Source organism: Triturus cristatus, chromosome 2_1 (assembly GCF_964204655.1).
Source record: "Triturus cristatus chromosome 2_1, aTriCri1.1, whole genome shotgun sequence".
Lineage (NCBI taxonomy): Eukaryota > Metazoa > Chordata > Amphibia > Caudata > Salamandridae > Triturus > Triturus cristatus.
Genome location: NC_140581.1, coordinates 848,807,923 through 848,817,036, shown reverse-complemented (window position 1 = coordinate 848,817,036; position 9,114 = coordinate 848,807,923). Strand labels below are relative to the sequence as shown.

The 9,114-nt window shown below is 47.5% G+C and overlaps 1 long non-coding RNA gene across 1 annotated transcript; it reads left to right on the top strand.

Annotated features, from left to right (window-relative positions):
* Positions 1 to 5,607: 5,607 nt before the first annotated feature.
* LOC146865968 (uncharacterized) lies at positions 5,608 to 8,825 on the top strand. Its single transcript, XR_014976743.1, has 2 exons — positions 5,608 to 5,668; positions 7,743 to 8,825. It is a non-coding gene; the product is annotated as an uncharacterized LOC146865968 (long non-coding RNA).
* The last annotated feature ends 289 nt before the right edge of the window (positions 8,826 to 9,114 follow it).

Here is a 9,114-nt window from a genome sequence, read left to right as displayed (position 1 = left end):
ACGGGACGTTTACCGTACAAATCGGAAAGCCGGTCCGTATCGTACTAGTACGGTTGGACTGCATTTTTACAATTTGTATGGAAAAGTGTCCGGGTCCGTCTGGTACAACTTTTCCCGATCCGATTTGTAAGGATCGGGCCGATCCGTACAAATCGGATCGGGAAATGTTGTAATTTTCATGTACGAATCGTACTTCACGGGTCGGACGGGACTTGTACGATTTGTATGGAAAAATTTGCCGATACGAGTCGGGCGGGAAAACAAAATACAGGATCGGAATCGGACCCTAGGTGTGGGTTTGTTTGGTTGAAGGGTTGGGAAGTAATTAAATATAAGTATTTTAGTAATAGTTAATTATTAGTAATAATTTATTAAATATTTAATTATGTAATATGTGTAAATAATACCATTTAAAGATTACATTTTAGATATGTGTTGTGTACTTTGTAGAAATATAGGGTTGAAAGTTAAGTAATAATACATTTAAAAATAGTTAATTAATGTTTTATAAATATGTTATTTATTATTGTGTTGTGCTTTTTAAATGTAAATAACCTATTTATTGGTTAATATAATTTCAGAATACAGTTTTTATGTTTTATATATAATAATAGGTGTAGTTATTTATTATATAGTTTAAACATTGTAATAAATATTTAACTTATTACATTTTTTATATTTACTTATTTAAATATTTTTGTTATTTAGTATGTTTTTGAAAGTATTTTATTTTGTTCAAGTTAATTAGTCTGTTTCTAATGTTGCACTGACTGGAGTGGGAATAGTTTGTTTTACCCCTCTGCAATCCAACACTTTCCCTACTGTTACACTGACTGGAGTGGGAATAGCAAATTTTACCCCTCTGCTATCCAACACTTTCCCTACTGTTTCACTGACTGGAGTGGGAATAGTACATTTTACCCCTCCATAATCCAACATTTTCCCTACTCTTACACTGACTGGAGTGGGAATAGTACATTTGACCCCTCCGCAATCCACACTTTCCCTACTGTTGCACTGACTGGAGTGATAATAGTAAGTTTTACCCCTCCACTATCCAACACTTTCCCTGCTGTTTTACTGACTGGAGTGGGAATATTACATTTTACCCCTCCACAATCCAACATTTTCTCTACTCTTACACTGACTGGAGTGGGAATAGTACATCTGACCACTCCACAATCCACACTTTCCCTACTGTTGCACTGACTGGAATGGTACTAGTAAATTTGACCCCTCCACTATTCAACATTTTCCCTACTGTTGCACTGACTGGAGTGGGAATCGTACATTTTACCCCTCCGCAATTCAACACTTTCCCTACTGTTGCATTGACTGGTGTGGGATTAGTAAATTTTACCCCTCCTCAAGCCAACACTTTCCCTACTGTTGCATCAACTGCAGTGGGAATAGCACATTTTACTCCTGCTGAGTATAACACTTTGCCTACTTTTGTATAAATTGTAGTAGGAATAGTATATGTATTAATTGTAAAATTGTATTGTCTAGTTGACATAGCTTAAAGGTATTATATTATGTTTTTGTTTATTTAAAATTATAATATTTATAATTATTAATGGTTCAATATGTAACACATTTTTTGTAAATTATAAGTTTTTTATTTTTTATTTGTAAATAAAATGGTTTGTTTTGTAAAATATTTTGTTATTGGATATATGTATATATATATATATATATATATATATTTCTTTTTTATATTATTACATTTAAAAGAATTATTACATTATAATAAATAGAAATTATTAGTTTAATATTATTTTTTATTAGATATATGTAAATATATATTTATACATGTGTTTTACTTTTTGAAAATAATTATAATTGTTATATTTAAAAAAAAAACATGTATTTTATTTTTATTACATTAGTGTTATTATTTAATATATTTAGGTGCCGATTCCGATCCGTTAAAAAACATTACCGTCCGACTCGCATCCGTATTTTTTTACGTACGAATCGTACAAATCCCGTGCAAACGGCGAAGTACGATTTGTACGTGAAAAATCCATACCAATGACTTCGGGAAAAGTCTACGACACGTCCCCGGACATTTTTACATACAAATTGTAAAAGTTAAGTCCGAGCGTGCAAGTATGATCCGTACCGGCCGTCCGAAAACACAAGCGCATGGGAAAGGCTCCGTACGGATCGAACGCCGTACTACCCGTATCCGGGTAAAATTGTGCCCGGGATACGAGTCGTACAGCCTCCCCCCTTCCCCCACATGTCTGCCTCGTACCCCCATGTCCGCACTGTACCCCAGCCCCGTACGTGTACGCACCGTACCCCAACACCGTCCCCCAGCCACATACTTGTACGCACCGTACCCCGCCACCGCACCCCAACCGCATACTTGGATGCACCGCCGTACCCCACCACCGTACCCCACCACCATACCCCAGCCCCGTACATCTATGCACCGTACCCCAACACCCTACCCCAGCCCCTTACTTGTACGCACCATACCCCAACACCGTCCCCAGCCCCATACTTGTACGCACTGTACCCCACCACCGTACCCCAGCCCCGTACATGTACGCACCGTATCACAACACCCTACCCCAGCCCCTTACTTGTATGCACCGTACCCCAACACCGTTCCCAGTCCCATACTTGTACGCACCGTACCCCACCACCGTACTCCAGCCCCGTACATGTTTGCACCGTACCCGACCACCCTACCCCAACCCCTTACTTGTACGCACCGTACCCCAACACCGTCCCCCAGCCCCATACTTGTACGCACCGTACCACACCACGTACCCCACCACCATACCCCAGCTGCATACTTGGACGTACCGTACCCCACCACCGTACCCCAGCATCCTGTATGTACGAACCGTACAACAACATTGCATATGTGAGCACTGTACAACAACATACGCTAAAACGACTCCCGTACAAACGGCGAAGTATGATTCGGACGTGAAAAATCCATACGAATGACTTCGGGAAAAGTCTACGACACGTCCCCGGACATTTTTACATACAAATTGTAAAAGTGAAGTCCGAGCGTGCAAGTACGATCCGTACCGGCCGTCCAAAAACACAAGCACATGGGAAAGGCTCGGTACGGATCGAACACCGTACCACCCGTATCCGGGTAAACTTGTGCCCAGGATACGAGTTGTACAGCCCCCCCTCCCCACCCACATGTCTGCCTCGTACCCCCCATGTCCGCCCTGTACCCCAGCCACGTATGTGTACGCACCGTACCCCAGCCCAATACTTGTACGCACCGTACCCCGCCACCATACCCCAGCCGCGTACTTGGACGCACCGTACCCCACCACTGTACCCCAGCCCCGTACCCCAGCCCCGTACATGTACGCACCGTACCCCAACACCCTACCTCAGCCCCTTACCTGTACGCACCATACCCCAACACCGTCCCCAGCCCCATACTTGTACGCACCGTACCCCACCACCGTTCCCCAGCCCCGTACTTGGATGCACCGTACCCCACCATGTACCCCACCTCGTACCCCAGCCGCATACTTGGACACACCGTACCCCACCACCGTACCCCAGCATCCCGTATGTACGAACCGTACAACAACATTGCATATGTGAGCACTGTACAACAACATCGCGTATGTACACACGTTACATATGCTAAAACGACTCGTACAGAACCAGGACACTGCAAAACAGCACAAGGAGGGTCAATTCGAATTGCACAACACCACATAACACATCTACAGTACTAAAAACATCTAAAAGACTGACCTGGCACATCCAAACAGGCAAACAGAGGCCCAAACTCACAACCACCTCTTATAACACACCCACCAAAATTTCCAACCCAGCCACACCCACAAATGGACCAATAAAAAGGGCCCACACTCACAAACCATGAGCCTTTGCAACAGACTCACTGCTGACAGACACCACACACAAACAACTGCACCCATACACCTAAATTTACACACCATCACACAACCTCCTTCACACATACCCCCTCTACACATTCACACACACACCTACACATTCACACCCACACACCCACAACCATCCACACCCACACCCCACACCATGCCCACAGACAAGATTCCAAAGTTCACAAGGGAGGAGCTGGACATCCTTGTCAACGAAGTCATCAGAGTCGAGCCACAGCTCTTTGGAACATTGGTCAGACAGACCAGCATAGCAGAAAAATCACGCCTGTGGCAGAGGATCGTCGATCAGGTGAATGCTGTTGCGCCCATCAGAAGGACCAGGAATGAATGCCAAGCCAGGTGGTACGATCTGCGCAGGGCAGTCAAGCGCAAAATGAACGAGGACTACGCCCAGAGTAACATCACAGGAGGTGGGCTGCCCCGCAGACCGGTACATTACCATCCCTGGGAGGAGAAAGTGATGGCCCTGCTTCCGCCGGTGGGAGTACACGGAGTCGAAGGAGTTGCCGAGCCTGGTGACTACACAAACAACTAACGTAACATGGGGGTAATAGCATCCACACCCCAACTACAACAAATGCACATGCCTACCCCCAAGCCCTCACCGGACACAACCACACTCAAAAACAACGCTCATGCCACTAACATGTGTATGCCCCATTCACAAAGCAAGGCCAAGCCATGTCCCAGCCTACACAAACCACAAACCCAAGACTGGATGTCCGGGATGCTGGGAGGGTGGGCATCACTAAACATATTGTACAACTCAGAAACTGTTAACCTTCACTCACCTGAAAGGCAGGATGTTCAACTTGAGAGATGTGTGGATTGCTCTCGACTTCCCCCAAGAACTTTCCCTGGACTCAACTGATTATGTGACACAGTTTGCCCAAGTTAAATCCCTAAGGGAAGGGGGAATAGGGACAAAATAATAAACGAAAGACACTCCAACTTCAGCGCCCTTCTGCGTTCTTCTGTCTGTCTTCTTATTGACACAACTCTATTATGAAACATAGAACAATAGGACTTTAGGTTAAAGAACATGAAATTTGAAAGACTTATATTTATATGTACACCCATATATACCTTTGTTTATCTCAGGTTTAAGCTACACCTGAACACAGCATAGAACGCACATCTGTAATGATAAAGGATGCAACATCAATCGGCGTTATTTGGTTTATGCTGACTATGCAAAGAGTTTGCTGAATGATGACTAACGTGGCTTGTAAATACTCACAGCTAAATAATTTGAAGAACGTCGAAAAGTTGTAATCCAACATTGTATTCTTTTTTAGTCTTTTCTCTTGTGGTATTTAACAGCTTGGATGAGGCGAATGCGCTGCGCCTGAGAAAGATCTCACCGGAATTTAAATAAGCAAAGTCTCTCTTCTTATATTTGCATTGTTCTTTGCTTTTTTATATTTGCATTGTTCTATGCTTGTTTGAAAATTAGTCAAACCTATATACTTGGCCAAGTATGATTTTAAATACAAACAATGTTCGAGAAACTTACAGTTTGATCCATGTAGCAGCCAGCCGGTTACTCACTGTTTTACTGAAAGATTTCTCGGTTTGTTTTCTTTTTTTTTTTTCTCCGTAGGAATCTTATTCGTGCAACTCCGGAAATGAAGATGAGAAGCTTGAGATGTTGCCGTGACAACGAGGGAAGACCTTGGAGACCGGACCGGAAGCCTCGCTGGGACTTGGGAGCCGATGCAGGATCGAGGAAGAGTTTCTGCCTTCAGGTAAGTGTTGGGGAAGAAACGAGCGTAAGCGCGTTTGTCAGGGTGCCTTGGGTTTAAATAGAATAGCTGGAGGGTGTGGTTGGCATGCGGGGAATCGGTGATCCACGTGTTGAGCTAATTCCAGGCCACTTGCCGGGAACGTGATTTACAACGTGATCGTAACTGCCAAAATAAACGTGCTCTGTAACGATCGTTTCCACAATGCTGCTCAGACAGAAATATACAACGTGACCCACGTTTCAAGAACACAAGTAAGAACAAAGCCTCATGTATTTTTTATGTTAACATGTGAGGAGTTTTCCTACACGAGGCTGTTGAAATAATGCAACAAGCATTGGCATGAGTTTATCACACGAGTCTATTGCACATCAAATCAACAAGCATTGGCAAAGATTATAATCAACAAGCATTGGCAAAGATTTAAACATGCAAAAGAAAAGGATTAAGTATCTTCCAGATGAGTTTGGGCATGATTGTTACAACAAACTGTAACAGAAACAGACACCATTGCCCTCAGCCCAAACGGCCCAGGTACATACCCATGCACCATGCGCAATGCACAGGGACTGGCAAAGTACTGACAAGGTAGCTGACACTTGGCCCTGCGGTAGGCAGCACAAGGCCCTCCTGTGACAACTGCAAAATCTAACACAAACACAACCAGCTCAGGTATCTAGGACAGGAACCCACACTCACTGACATGGCAGCATGCTCCATGGGGGAACAGATACATCACCTGGGAGACCCACTGCCAAATCACACTACACCCACCAGCAGGCACCGTCAATCAATCAACAATCAATCAGGGTACTTGTAAGGTGCGCTACTTACCTGTGAGGGTCTCAAGGTGCTGGGGGGTACCACTACTGCTCGAAGAGCCAGGCCTTGAGGAGTCATCTGAAGGCAAGTAGGTCTTGGGTCAGTCGTAGATGGGTTGGGAGGGTGTTCCAGGTCTTGGCGACGAGGTAGGAGAAGGATCTCCCACAGGCGGTCATACGTTGGATGCGGGGGATAGCTGCGAGGGCGAGGCTGCCGGAGCGGAGCTGGTGGGTGGGGTTGTAGAAGCTGAGTCTGATGTTCAGGTAGGCTTGTCCGGTGTTGTGGAATGCCTTGTGTGAGTGGGTGAGGAGCTTGAAGGTGATCCTCTTGTCGATGTGGAGCCAGTGAAGGTCACTCAAGAGGGGGGTGATGTGGCTGTGGGCGTTGTCGATCAGTCGTGCAGAGGCTTTTTGGAAGCGTTGTATCTGCCATTGGTGTTTGGATGGGAGACCTGCGTAGAGTGCAATGCCGTAGTCCAGTCAGCGGGTGACGAGGGCCTGTGTCACTGTTCTACTTGTTTCGGTCCGGATCCACCAGTAGATCCGGCAGAGCGTGCGTAGGGTGTCGTAGCAGGAGGAGGAGACGGCGTTGACATGCTTGGACATGGAGAGGGAGGATGCGAGGATCAATCCTAGGTTGCGTGCGTGGAGGGTGGGTGTCGGTGCTGTCCCCAGAGTGATCGGCCACCAGGAGTCATCCCAGGCTGAGGGTGTGTGTCCCAGGATGAGGACCTCTGTCTTGTCCGAGTTCGGTTTCAGATGGCCGCTCCGCCTCCAGTCGGCGATGGACATCAGCCCTTGTGGATTTTTTTTTTGGCGGTGTGAGGGTTCTTGCTGAGGTAGAGGATGAGCTGGGTGTCGTTGGCGTAGGAGATGGTCTTGAGGTGGTGGGGGCGGGCCACTTGTGTGAGGGGGGCCATGTGGATGTTGAACAGCATCGGGCTGAGGGATGATCACTCACCCCTTACACAAGCACACAGCCCCGGGACAGCCAATGGAATTACCCACTCTAACAATGGACATGTGACACAACAAGATCAAGCCACAGCCAAAGAAGCATCCAAGGCCAAATTCGACATGTCAAACACCGTGGAGAACATTTCAATCAGTCCCCTGAAACATACCCATCCACAAGTGAACATTGATGTGAATGCTAGGCACATACAACTACCTTGAGGAACTGTGGCAAATAGAATATGTGTGAAACATGGATGTCGCATTAAACAGCATTAACATTGTCTCTCTCTCACACACAGGGCAACGTCATTGATCTCCCCCCAACAATGGGGGAGAAGAACCACACTCCCAGGCTCGGGAGGAACCTGATCCCACCGGCAGCGACACCTCACAACACTCCGCGGATGACCCCAACCCACCTGGCCCCTCTGGTGTCCAAGCCCCTACAGCACCTGCTTCAGGTACATCTGTGCCAACCACCACCACCATTGCTGCCACATCCCAGGAGACACCCAGGAGCCCTGCCCACACTGAACAACTGAGCCAGTCTGACCTGGAGGGACAAGGTTTGCCGGGCACCCGGGAGGAGGCAGACAACACCGACACTGCCATCCCTCAGGGGTCCCGTAGACCCGATGTGGCCACAACGGCAGGCCAGGCCCGTGTGGCCAGGGGTGGTGGGAGTGGAGGCAGGCGGAGGCGAGAACCTGACTAGCCAGCTGAAGGGACCGGTATGTCACACGTCCGCAACATCATGGAGGCATACCGGCGTGACACCAGGGCCATCAGTCAGGTAGTGGCGACCCTCACAGACATTAAGAATCAGCAGGCCGAGCAACACGCCAGTCAACAACAACACCAAGGACGGATGGAGGCAAGACTGGCTGAGCTCCTGGCGGTGCAAAGGGACATAAGCCATTCACTCCGTCGGATCGCCGACAACATGGGCAACCCTCCCTGTGACACCAGGCGCAGACCACCACCAGCCACAGGGAGGGAGGAGGAGGAGGAGGATTCGTCCGACGGAGCGTACCAAACATCGTCAAGGCCTGCATCTGAGGGTCCCCGGAGGAAGGTGGGTCGTCCACGGAAAAGACCGTGAGAGGCAGCGGACCATCCACATCTCACAGGTCACCTGGCCTGGCACCTGACCTTCATGCGCAACAGCAGCACATCATTCACTGACATTCTCTGCCACATGGACTTGCTGGTCACAGTCTGACCAATGATGACCAACACTGTGGTCTGGACTCTGATGCCTTCAAATGCCAAGGATAGCATCTCCCCCTGTGAACTTTGGATTCTATGCACCCGTTAGAGCACCTTATGTCATCTACAAAAACACGCACCCCACTGAGAATAAAACAATTTTTTTGTCATGAGATGTTGCCGTCATTTTGCATTAGTCCACAACATACGTGTGTGTTAATGTCAAACTATGCCTCAGTGTTGAACCAACTCCAGCCATCCATACCCTGGGATCTGAGTCCGGTACAGGACACACATGGGTCACAATGTATCATCCAATACAGCCTGGGAGCCCAATACTCACCTGTGATGGCCTCAAGCTGCTGAGGGGGGGCTTGAAGTACTGTGCGCACACACCAATCAGGAAGAGGATGATGAAGGCCTACGGGTCATGGCTCATGTGGAGGTTCCCAGGGAGTGAGT